The sequence below is a fragment of the Oryctolagus cuniculus genome, chromosome 11 (genome assembly GCF_051225735.1).
Source record: "Oryctolagus cuniculus isolate XC-2025 breed Fujian yellow rabbit chromosome 11, ASM5122573v1, whole genome shotgun sequence".
NCBI classification, from domain to species: domain Eukaryota; kingdom Metazoa; phylum Chordata; class Mammalia; order Lagomorpha; family Leporidae; genus Oryctolagus; species Oryctolagus cuniculus.
The window spans coordinates 12,098,530-12,111,111 of NC_142877.1; the positions used below are offsets into that span (position 1 = coordinate 12,098,530).

General features: G+C 59.9%; 1 long non-coding RNA gene across 1 annotated transcript; it reads right to left on the reverse strand.

The window, feature by feature from the left end:
* Window positions 1–1,356: 1,356 nt before the first annotated feature.
* LOC149123333 (uncharacterized) lies at window positions 1,357–5,658 on the reverse strand. Its single transcript, XR_016217093.1, has 2 exons — window positions 5,260–5,658; window positions 1,357–4,764 (listed from the first exon to the last, which is right to left on the reverse strand). It is a non-coding gene; the product is annotated as an uncharacterized LOC149123333 (long non-coding RNA).
* Between the last annotated feature and the right edge of the window lie 6,924 nt (window positions 5,659–12,582).

Here is a 12,582-nt window from a genome sequence, read left to right on the forward strand (position 1 = left end):
AGCGCGGTGCGCCGGCCACAGTGCGGCAGCCATTGGAGGGTGAACCAACGGCAAAGGAAGACCTTTCTCTCTGTCTCTCTCTCTCACTGTCCACTCTGCCTGTCAAAAAATAAAAAAAAGAAGAAGAGGAAGAGGAAGAAGAAGAAGAAGTGGTGCCCAGGGAGCCTGGCGGTGCTGTCCCCTGTGCCCCACATTGGAGGGTCCCCAGATCCTGGGAAAGAGCAGATATCCCCTGAATAATTGGGTCTGCGCCCCTCCCCTGGGAGACCTGGATTGAGGGTCCAGTTCCTGGCTCCAACCCTGGGCCCAGTCTTGGCCTTTGCAGGCATCTGGGGAGTAAACCAGCAGATGTGAGCTCCCTTGCTCTCTCACGCACACACATAGACGCATGCATGCTTCCTCTCTCTCTGTCTCCTTGCCCTGGGTGGGCGAAGGTTCCGTTCATGTGCATTTTTTTTTTTTTTGACAGGAAGAGTGGACAGTGAGAGAGAGAGAGAGAGAGAGAGACAGAGAGAAAGGTCTTCCTTTGCCGTTGGTTCACCCTCCAATGGCTGCTGTGGCCGGCACACTGCGCTGATCCGAAGCCAGGAGCCAGGTGCTTCTCCTGGTCTCCCATGGGGTGCAGGGCCCAAGCACTTGGGCCATCCTCCACTGCACTCCCTGGCCACAGCAGAGAGCTGGGCTGGAAGAGGGGCAGCCAGGACAGAATCCGGCTCCCCGACTGGGACTAGAACCCGGTGTGCCGGCGCCGCAGGTGGAGGATTAGCCTAGTGAGCTGCGGCGCTGGCCGTTCATTTGCATTTGGAGTACGCCGGAGGCCGCAGTGGCCATCCGACGAGAGAGCATCTCTCTGTGTCCTTAGCTCCTGTCGCACGGCGCCTTCCTCTCTCATCCGTGCAGTTCACTCACGGGCTCAGGGCTGGGGCTCTGTCGACCCTGAAGGCACCAACTCGGGGGACACAGGCGGCCTGCAGATGTTCACTGAGACCCCTGCAGCTGGACCCCCATCAGGACTGGGCGCCACCACCAAGCCACCAAGTCCTGGTCACCCAGAGGAGGGCCACGTTGTCCCAGCCCTGCCTCCTCCAGCCCGGCTCTGAGTGTCCAGGCTGAACTGGACGCACTCCGTGTCCGTGCCACTGAATTCAAAAGGATGCACTTTCCGGGCTGCCAGGAGCACACAGGCTGAGAAGAGAAGGCGCCTGCTCACGGCCCCTCCCTCCTCACCTTCAGCGCCCACCCAGGGTCGACCACCGCTGAGGGGTTTCTGGTCACTTGGTTGTTTGTTTTTTTTTTTTTAACAATTTTTAACATTTTGCCATAACCACTTCACATGTTGATATTGTGTGTATATAATTTCTTTCTTTTTTAAGATTTATTTATTACTATTTGAAAGAGTTACAGGAGTTGGGGCAGAGAGAGACATCTAGCCACTGGTTCCTTCCCCAAATAGCCATGATGACCGGGGCTGGGCCAGGCCGAAGCTAGGAGCCAGGAGCTCCTTCCAGGTCTCCCACGTGGGTGACTCTCCCGGTATAAGAGCAGAAAGCTGGATCAGAAGTGGAACAAGGCTGGTGCCGCGGCTCACTAGGCTAATCCTCCGCGTTGCGGCGCCGGCACACCGGGTTCTAGTCAGTCCCGGTCGGGGCGCCGGATTCTGTCCCAGTTGCCCCTCTTCCAGGCCAGCTCTCTGCTGTGGCCAGGGAGTGCAGTGGAGGATGGCCCAGGTGCTTGGGTCCTGCACCCCATGGGAGACCAGGAGAAGCACCTGGCTCCTGCCATCGGATCAGCGCGGTGCGCCGGCCTCAGCACGCTGGCCACTGCGGCCATTGGAGGGTGAACCAACGGCATAGGAAGACCTTTCTCTCTGTCTCTCTCTCTCTCACTGTCCACTCTGTCTGTCAAAAAAAAAAAAAAAAAAAGTGGAGCAAACCAGCTCCCCCATGGGATGCCGGCATCGAAGGTGGCAGCTTAACCCCTCACGTTGCAATGCAGGCCCTGATACTATTTTTTCTTGAAAAGAGGGATACTGACAGCACATGATGTGGGATCCGTGACCATGATCATAAAGTGTGGAAAGATGTACAATCAAGCGGGGGGAATAATTCAGAGAAGTCTGCCCCCACAGCCACCTGGACACCAACAATGCGACATCCACACCATCGCGAGAGTCCATCCTGAAAGCACCGCTCTCCGTGCTGTGGCCCGTGCCCGGGGGCTGCGTTCCGCTGGGTGCAGCATCCCGCTGTGGGAACACGCTGCGCTTCGTTCACGCGTGCCGACTCTGAAGGATTCTCAGTTTGGCACCGTCAGGAAGGAAACCGCCGCGACCGTTCTCTCCACATCTTCCCAGCGACACGGGCTTTCCTTTCGCTGTGTGCAAGCCTTGCCGGGGAAACGCTGCATCATGCGATAGATGCTTCATGTCTTAAATGCGCCAGGGAGGTTTGCAGAGCGGCTGCACCCGTCCACGATCGCACCAGCAGTGCGTGGGAGATGCCGCGGCTCCCGGCCTCGCTCGGCCGTGCAGGCGTTGGCTGCTGCCTTGCTGCCCTCGTGCATGAAGGATGTAGCACGCAGCTACTGCCAGGGTGCTTTTTGCCCCTTGCTTAGTCGACCCCCTGCAGGTCGACTGTGCAGATGCGAAGCGCGGCTCTGCGGCACCGGCTGCAGGAACCGGGGTGAGCCACGGCACTGCTTTGGCTCTCTACTTCCACATCCGTGAAACGGAACAGTCACAGTGTCCACGTGTAGTGACCGTCTCGTGCGTAGTGAACACTCATGAATGTTGGCTACTATCACTCGGGCATTCTGGTCATTTCAAGGACTACGTCAACATCTTCACTTCCTTGCCCAAGCTCGGGCAGTGTCCCCTGGCGTCCCCATGTCACACGGCAGCACCGGTGGAATATAAAGGCCTCCTACGTGCCAAGCACTACCAGGGAAACCTCATGTGTTGGTGAGCTTGACCTTCACAGCCGACTTCTGGATCAGGAATTATGATGCTCAGAGATGTGAACACTGGGAAGCAGAGCTGAGGCAGCTCATCGGAGGCCCACAGCCCAGAGACGGCCAGTGCAAGGTGGGATCCCAGCAGCTGGAAGGCAGGGCCCCCCATCCCTCTTTCTGCCCCAAAGAGGGGCACTTGGAGGAATTCTGGTGTTTGAATTTGTAAGCCCTGTAAGGGGTTCGATGCGGAGCGGAGTCTTCATGGTGCCGGCGCGGGCTCACTCGATGGGCTGTTCCATCAGTGACTCAGAATAGCCACCCAGAGGAGAAGACATCTCAACACCTGCTTCAGCCGCTGTAGGAGAAAAAAATGAGTTTGTTCTGGTACACATTGGCTTGTTGGGGTTTGGTTTTCTCCTTGAGTAAGCCAGGTGTCTCATCAGGGTACTTTTTACAAGTGATGTTGGTTTAGCAATCAGGAAATCAGAGACACGATTCTCAAATTTTAATTCCTAGACAACAGATCCTGTCTTTATTTTAACATCTGGTTTTTTTCTTCTTTGTGGGTTTTCTTGAATTTGTTTTGATTTATAAACGATTGCATTAAAATAATATTTGTCCTGCTGCCAGCATTGTGGCTCAGAGGGTTAAATGGATGCTTGCAAAGCCAGTATCCCCTATTGGAACGCCAATTCCAGGCCCAGCTGCTCCACTTCCCATCCAGCTCCCTGCTACTGCTCCTGGGAAGGCAGAGGAGGATGGACCAAGTGCCTGGGCCCCTGCCGCCCATGTGGGAGACCAAGATGGAGTTCTAGTTCCTGGCTTCAGTGTGGCTGAGCCCTGCTGTTGCCGATATTTGAGGAATGAACCAGTGGATGAAAGCTCTCCCTCTCTCTGTAACTCTGCCTTTCAAATAAATAAAATCAGTCTTAGGGGAAAAAATATTTATCCCAATTGCTAAGAGCTTTGGCACCCTGACATCCCCCCAGATTGGGGCCCCCTTGGCTTCGCTTAGCTCCTGTCTGCAGTGAGTTTAGGGGTCCCTCCAGCTAAGGATGGGAGCTTTCAGGTCCTCAACCTTTCCCCCATCAAGGACACTGAAAATCTGCACCAAAATAAACCTAGCATTGAATCCCACTGGCCCATGAACTTCCTGAGGTCCCCTTGAACTAACACTCGGCACTTCCCATCTCTTTCTCCCCTGTTCTCCAGGTCCCACGTGAGTATGTCCACACCAAGCGTGTCCAAGACACCAAGCAGTTCTGAGTGTCACGTGGACAAGTTTTAAAACCATTCTCAAACGTTATATATTCATTTGGATGTGCGCAGGGGAAAATACTTGTGGATGGGCACTTTGAGACAGTGGTTCTGAGCAGAGGCAAGCCGGCCACCCCGAGGTATTTGGCGACACCTGGAGACGCTTTTGTCTTCGTGATGGGAAGGTGGGGGGGAGGGGTGGCACAGAACTGGAATCCAGTGAGAAGAGACCAGGGATGCGGCTAAACATCCGAAGATGCCCGGGAAACCCCTACAACAAGGAATCATCCAGTCCCAACTGCCAGTGGTCCTGAAGTTGAGGAAACCTGCTTGAGGGGCCATGGCTTCAGGCACGGCTGGATCCAGGGACTCAACGCCCATGCACAAGGCTCTCTCGGCGTGCTTTCCTCCGCACTGGCCTCACACACAGATAAGAACACTGCTCCGTGGCTGCTTCGTATCCCTACAGAAACAAGTCCAGCAAAAGCCAGTGTCCGTTTCAGCAAATCAGCCACGGTGGGGCACTGAGTCCACTGGCCGTCCAGGAGCCACCTTCACCTAAGGGAGCAGGGGAGGCAGGAGAGGGGGACACGCTGGTGGCCTGGGCCCGGAAGCTGGGGGCGTCCCTCCCCGATGCGGACTAAAGCCACAGCCCCTTCCGCTGGCTGCGTGTCGACACAGGAGAGCGGGGGCTGCACACCTGGTTTGTCGAGGCCAGCACGCGCTGTGGGGGCGGCAGGCTGACACGGGAGACAGGAAAGAATGCAAACACTCAGCACCCCCACCCCCCACCCCAGAGGCTGCAGGCATCGCCCCTCCTCCCTCTTCTCTTGTTCGATGGGGGGCGAGAACTACAAATGCACACGGTGTGTGACCGCCTCCCCCACAGCCAGCCAGCGCACAGGAGCCTGTGCAGGAGCAGAGAATGTTGGCGCCTGCGACAGATGATGCAGACCGAAAGGAATGTGGGAGAGTTTGCCCCAAACGCGGGAGCCAGAAAGCACGTGTTTCCCCCACGGCCCTGTTTCCATAGAGAGCGCACATCTTATTTACCTGTGTTTACTGTTCAAGTGCTGGCAGAGCAGGGAGGTGTTATCGCACCGGGGTCAGGGCGCCCCCCGGCCCCGTGTGTGTCTATGCTGTCCGTGGCCTTGGGTCTGAGCTGGGGTCTGGGTGGGGGGGACTTCTCAGGAGCCCGCAGCCGCCTCTGATAAGCGGAGCACAGCGCTGGGCCGTCAGGTCACTCGGCTTGCCGAAGCCGGTGGGGAGTTAAGGGAACCGCCACGGGCGCTTCAGGCAGAAGAACGGGAAGCCTCCTCCCACCGTCTGCCTGAGCACAAGGCCAGGTTCAAAGAGGAGACTTCAGAAAAAATTCACTGTGGCACAGCTGGGACGCCGGCATCCTGTATGAGTGCTGGTTCGAGTCCCGGCTCTCCCACTTCTGAACCAGCTCCCTGCTAATGCACCTGGGAAGGCGGAAGAGAATGGCCCAACGTACTTGGCCCCTGCCGCTCACGTGGGAGACCTGGATGGAGTTCCAGGTTCCCCGCTTCAGCCTGGCTGAGGGCGGACATCGCAGCCATTTGGGGCCTGAACCAGCAGAAAAGCCCCCATATCCCCTCCCCCTTCCCACATCCGATGGGGACGCAGGCTTGTGGGAGGGAAAGTCACACGGAGACCCACGCCATGCACCGCACCCACCTGAGCCAACCCCATCCCGCTTTCTTCTGCAGCAAACACAACCCCAGCCCTGGAGAGCAGTCCACTCGGAGGCGGGCCAGGCTGGGCTGGGGGTGCTGTGCTGGCGGTCACGTGTCCCACAGCGTCCCCGCCCCACGCACAGCAGCGCCCTCCACGCACCAGGCGGCTCCCAACAGCAGACACGGGCGCCCTGAACCTGCAGAGCGGAGCCCCGAGTTCAGCCGGGAAAGGGAATTTGCGGGAAACCTTTGCCAGGCGGAGCGGTGGCTGCCGGGGGCCTGGCTGCCTGGCATCCTCTCCGAGTCGCAGCCAGGTGGGGGGCAGGGCGCCCCTCGGCCTCGGAGGACCCCGCGTCTGCACCCAGCTGTGGAGTCTGCAGCCGATTTCACGGGCATTTAGGGAGCCCGCGGGAGGCCGTGGCTTAGCGTGTCCCCTTCTAATTAAAGGACAGCGGCCACTTGTTCCCCGTCAGAGCTCACAAAGGACGATTGCTCCAGGCCCCGGGCAGCTGGCGGGAGGGCGTCAGGTGCCAAAATCCGGCGCCTGCCACCTGGCATTCTGGGAAGTGGCCTTTTAAGGAGGGCGGGCCTTGTGAGGAGATGGCCTGTCCTCCCAACCCCCGGCTGCCTCTGGGGGTCAGCTCTGCCCTCTGGGGGTCGGTTCTGCCCTCTGGGGGCAGAGGGCGAGGTCCTGACACCCCCCGGCCTTGCCTGGTAGAGCCGGGAGCCGGGCCCTGTGGGCCGGGGTGGAAGCGCCTGCCCTGTGCTGCCCACCTGCCAGCAGCCAGGACAGCCCTGGGAAAACGGACAGCACCACCCTCTCCAGGCCCGGAGCTGAGCCCCGTCACATCCCTGTCCCCGCTCCTCCCCAGAGCCCTCCTGGGCCACCCAGCTGGAGGGGACATGGTGGCTCCCTGGCCCCTGCAGCCTGCGCAGCGTGAGCTCTGGGGCGGTCACCTCGCACGCGTGTGGTCTGCGGAGACGGCCTCAGCCCCAGGAGGGAAGCGTCCTCGGCTCACTGGCCTGTCGCCCCCACCCCAGGGCATTCTGGGAAGAACGGCTGCTCCTCTCCAAGGTCAGAGGTCACGCAGTCTTGCCGTGCTGTGCTCCCGGGGCCCCAGAGCAGCCGGCCGACCGCCTTGTCTGTCCCTCTCCGTGTTGGGTGTTTGGCGGGAAATGCGCCTCCCATGGCAACACGGAAAGCCGTGGCTCTCGCAGAGAACCAGATTCCCTGACTCCAAGGCGCCAGCAGTGGGGCCCCGGCCACAGTGCCCAGAGCAGCGACTGCTGGAGCCAGGTCCCGGCTGCCCTGAGATGGGCTTGTTCTCTCCACCGTGCCGCAGTCTCCACCCCTCCCCAGTGCCCCCCACGGAGGCCCAGGCTCTGTGCCCCACGCTGCGGCTGTGCTGTCCACATGTGCTGTGCTGTGCGACCCTGGGCAAGCGCCTCTGCCGTCCTGGGCCTGCTCCCCCTGAGGATGGGAACAGCAGCAGACCCGCCCCCAGGCCCAGCAGCAGACCCGCCCCCAGGCCCAGCAGCAGACCCGCCCCCAGGCCCCGGTGTCCGGAGCAGGAGCCGGAACCTGTGAGGACCAGGTCTGGAGGTGCAGGTGGCTCCAGGAGCCCGGCCGCTGCCTGCCCGGGTCTCCCCTGCCTCCCACACATGTCCCATGCAGGGCCCTGTGGGTGTCTGGGCTTGGGGACCCGCTGTGCGTGGAAATGAGCCAGACCTCCTCCCCCAGCCTCTGTCAGCCCCAGCCCGGCCCAGCCCCATGACCCCTGCGGTCCACAGCCCCCCAGCAAGGGCCCTGTCCCTGGAGACCCCTCGGCCACCACGGCCGGCTTCTCTAACGTCTCCTACCTGGGCTTCAATCCCCTGAGCCGCCAGGGCCGTGTGCAAGATCTCACCCCAGCCTCAGCCCAGCGTGCACTGGACTCACCACACATACAGGCACACACTCATGGGCACACACATGCACACTCACACACATAGCCACACACTCAGGCACACACTCAGGCACACACACGCACAATCACACACGCGCACTTACACAGACACACCACACAGTCACACACTCACGGGCACACACATGCACACTCACACACACCACATAGTCACACACTCACAGGCATGCACACTCATACACACAGCCACACACTCACAGGCACACACATGCACAATCACACACACGCACTTACACAGACACACCACACAGTCACACACTCACACACAGTCACACACTCACAGGCACACACATGCACACTCACACACACATGCACTTACACAGACATACCACACGGTCACAGTCACACACACGGTCACACACTCATGGGCACACACTCACACACATACCACACACTCACGGGAACACACACGCACTCACACACACATACTCTCTCTCCCACACAGCAGGTGTCAGTTTGGGCCTCGCCGCCTCCCCTGACGGGGGCAGCGCTGACAGGGAGCAGCTGATGGACACATTAACGTGGAGACGGAGTCGCCCGGCAGTGTTGGACCTGACACCCGGGTGTCAGCGTGGTTGCCATGGAGAGCGTGGGGCGGCCGCCAGGGCTCACGCCGGGGCCTGAGCTCCGCTGACACGCAGCTCACGTGCGCTCTGCGAGGAGGCACAGGCGTGGACTGGCATCTTAATGACGCCTCACTCGCTGCCTGTGTGTGCGTGTGCGTATATGTGTGTGTGTGTGCGTGTATGTGTGTGTGTGTGTGTGTGTGTGAAAGAGACAGAGAAAGAGAGAGAGAGTCTGAAAATGTATGAGAGGGCTTCAAAAGTTCATAGAATGGGACCAAGCGCTGTGGCATAGCTGATAAAGCCGCCACCTGCAGTGCCGGCACCCCATATGGGCGCTGGTTCCATATCTGGCTGCTTCTCTTCCTATCCAGCTCTTTGCTGTGGCCTGGGAAAGCAGTGGAAGATGGCCCAAGTGCTTGGGCCCCTGCACCCACGTGGGAGACCCAGAAGAAGCTCCTGGCTCCTGGCTTCGGATCGGCTCAGCTCCAGCCGTCGGCCATTTAGGGAGTGAACCAGTGGATGGAAGACCTCTCTCTCCTTTTCTCTGTAACTCCAGCTCTCAAATCAATCAATAAATAAAAGAAGTGAGCTCTCTGCGGGGTGCTCTCTTGCTCCATGCTCCAGGGCTCCCCCCACTCGTCACGCCACAATGGCAGCACCGAGACCCCGCCAGCTGCGGTCCCTCTGTCCTGGACTCCGGGTGAACAGACTCTGCCCTGTTGCTACGCTGGCCAGGGCTCTGTTGCAGCAGCAGATGGAGGACCTGGCCCCCTCCCCGCAGCGCGGACGCTGAGAGAGAGAAGCCCAGCTCCACGCTGTGGAAACCCTTGATCCAGTCTCCAGCCCTTCCCAGCTCCGTGAGCAGCTCCGAGGTGAGGGACACTCCGGGCCCCGGAAAAGTCTCACTCAGCAGCCGCGGCACAAACCTGTGACAGCCCAGCCCGCCACCTGTCAGCGCCCCCGTCCCCAGAAGCTGCACCGGGGACAAGAACGCCAGTGGGAGGAGTCAGGAGACCCCCACAGGGAGGGGGAGGGACAGGGAGTCGCAAGTGCCACCACGGCAACGGTCACCAGCACCTACGTTGCCAACGGGGCTGACCAGACCCTGCCGGCCCTGCTCCAGTCGCCGGGGGCCACCGTTCTCCCAGCACCGCTGGACGTCCCCGCCCCGGCAGCACCCACCTGGAGCTCTGCGCCCTCACGTCCACAGCTGGGCCATCTCCCAGCCGTGAGTCCATGTGCCTCAGCCCTGGCTGCCCGTGACTCGGGGCCATGCTCCGTCCCCGCATGGGGCGCTGGGCGTACTCAGGGATGGAGAGAAGAGGCTCCTGTCCCCAGGGAGGGACACAGAGGCCCCCATGTCACAGCGCTGCTCCCCACGGAGCTATGAAGACACGAAGGCAGGGACGCAAGAGAAAACACGAGTGAGGGCTGACGCAGGGGGAGAAAAGGCAGGGGGCCACGGCGCCTTCCTGCTGGCACCCCCATCTCCCACCCTGCTCTCCAAGCCTTGCAAAATCAGTAGAGCCCAGACCTCTGGGCCCCGTGGGACGTCCCCAGGCTGTACCACAGAAGGGTCCAAACTGGCCAAGGCAGCCTGTCGTCAGGGGCTCGTCCGCACGCCGGCGCAGCTCCGCGGGCCCTCCACGCAGCCGCGGGCACGGCTCCCGCACGTGCACGCTCAACCCCCCCCCCCCCCGCTCTGTGCCCGGCCACAGCCACCACCTTCCACACTGATTTCACGGCCTCAGACGCCCCACAACCGCAGTCTGATTGTCTCCGCCCGTGACACATCCTGCCAGGGTGTGACGAGCCAGATGACGTTCACCCCACAGCAGGAGCGACGGGGCCCACCCCAAGACACGCCCGGCCTCTGTCACCTCCACGCTGCCGCGGGGACAGTCTGCCAGCGCGTCTCTGACACAGCCTTTGGTCTCTGATGGACACGTGCACAGCCCAATTCCACCCACAGAGCAGTGGCCCTCCTGGTCTCCGTGGGGGAGGTGCCAGGGGGCTGGACGAGGGGCAGCAAAGGACACCATTCCTGACCCCGGGCAGGGGGCAAAGCTGGGTCCACAGGGCAAGCTGAGGACATTGGAGCCCCGGGCCACCAAGTCCTCCTACCTGAGCCTGGCGTCACCCGGCTCAGAGCTAGACCCTGGGCCATCTCCATCCTCCCAGCTGAGCCCAGTGACCCCGGCCCCAGCGCTGGGCCCCAGGACTTCACAGTGAACCGACACTGGACAGGCAAACCTCAAACACCCTCCCTTATGGACACAAAAACCCACAATATCTCCCCACATGGCCGGATCACCCAATCTCCCAAGGAAACTGGAAATCACAGAATTTTAGAATTAAAGTGCACATGTTGGCAGCCAGCTCCAATGATGTCATTTTAAAAGTCTGCAGGCTGAGTTCAAACCCAGCTCTTTGACAGCTCATTCCTCCCAGCCCTTTCTCAGCTCTAATGTTGCCCCTCCCCCCATCACCCTGCACAGCAGCCCCCCCGCCCCACCACGCCCACTGCCTGCACGTGGCCGTCCCTCCGTGGTCCACGCCTTCACCGTCAGCCTCGCCAGAGTGGGAGCTCCCAAGGATGGGGACACATCCCCCCACGCCCTAAGGATTCCCGGGTCCCAGCTCACAGCACAGAGCCCAGCACGGAGCACAGAACCAGCAACGCTTTGCAAATTTTCACACCAGAGACTGGACTTGGCCAGGGTCTGTCCAGGTTCTCTGATCCACCCCTCAATTACAGTGTCCAGAGACAGGGACCCCAGGAGTCACCATCACTGCTGTCCCCTGGTCACCCAAGCTCACACCACGGACGGGCTCGTCGACCTGCCCTGGTCACGCGAGTGCAAACGCCAGCTCCGCCTGCCCCTGCAACTCGAAGAGTCAACCAGCCGTGCAGCTGTAATCCGGGCTGAGCACGACTGGAGCTCTGCCCACAACCCTGCCCGCCCTCTGTCCTGCCTCACACCAGCAGGCCCACCCAGAACCCAGAGTCGCCCCAAATCTAAGGGGAGTGTGATGTCACATTGTTTCTCAGGGTGGAATCTTAAATTAAGGTTGTACAGTTCCTTGTGATCTGAAATAATGTGTTTGCTTCATCCCACAGCAAATCAGTTTCTTTGAATTCTCTGCTACCCAGGATGGCGAGCAGTCTTCATGTCTGCAAAGGCATGAGCTGCTGTTGTTGTTGCTTTAAGATTAATTTAGTTGGGGCTGGCGCTGTGGCACAGCAGGTCAACGCCCTGGCTTGAAGTGCCAGCATCCCATATGGGCGCCAGTTCTAGTCCCGGCTACTCCTCTTCCAATCCAGCTCTCTGCTGTGGCCTGGGAAAGCAGTAGAAGATGGCTCAAGTCCTTGGGCCCCTGCACCCACGTGGGAGACCTGGAGGAAGCTCCTGGCTCCTGGCTTCAGATCAGCGCAGCTCCGGCCGTTGCGGCCATGTGAGGAATGAACCAGCAGATGGAAGACCTCTCTCTCTATCTCTACCTCTCTCTGTAACTCTCTCTTTCAAGTTAATAAAAATAAATCTTTAAAAAAAAAGAGAGAAAGATTAATTTAGTTAAGAGTCAGAGTTACAGAAAGAGGGATAGACAGGCAGAGAGAGGTCTTCCATCCATTGGTTCACTCCCCAAATGGCCACAATGGCAGGAGCTGAGCCAATCCACAGCCAAGGATCCAGGAGCTCCCTCTGAGTCCTCCACGTGGGTACAGGGGCCCAAGCACTTGGACCATCCTCCACTGCTTTCCCAAGCGCATTATCAGGGAACTAGATCAGAAGTGGAGCAGCCAGGACTCGAACTGGTGCCCCTATGGGATAACCATGATGCAGGTGGAGGCTGAACCCACCGCACCACATGGCAGCCCCATGATTTGTCATCAAGTTAGGATTTGTCACCCACCAGGAAGTTTCTCTCTCACGGAAGCCAAGACTGGAACTTGGTCAGCCGATGATGTTGCCAGGGCCTGTGGGTCCCTGTGAGCACAAGGCACCATCCTGAGGGTGCGACCACATCTGCCGCCACCGTCACAGGCACACCAGAGGAAGTGGGCAGCACTGTGGCACAATGGGCTAAGCCTCTGCCCGCGGCGCCGGCATCCCATATTGGGGCCAGTTCGAGCTCCAGCTTCCC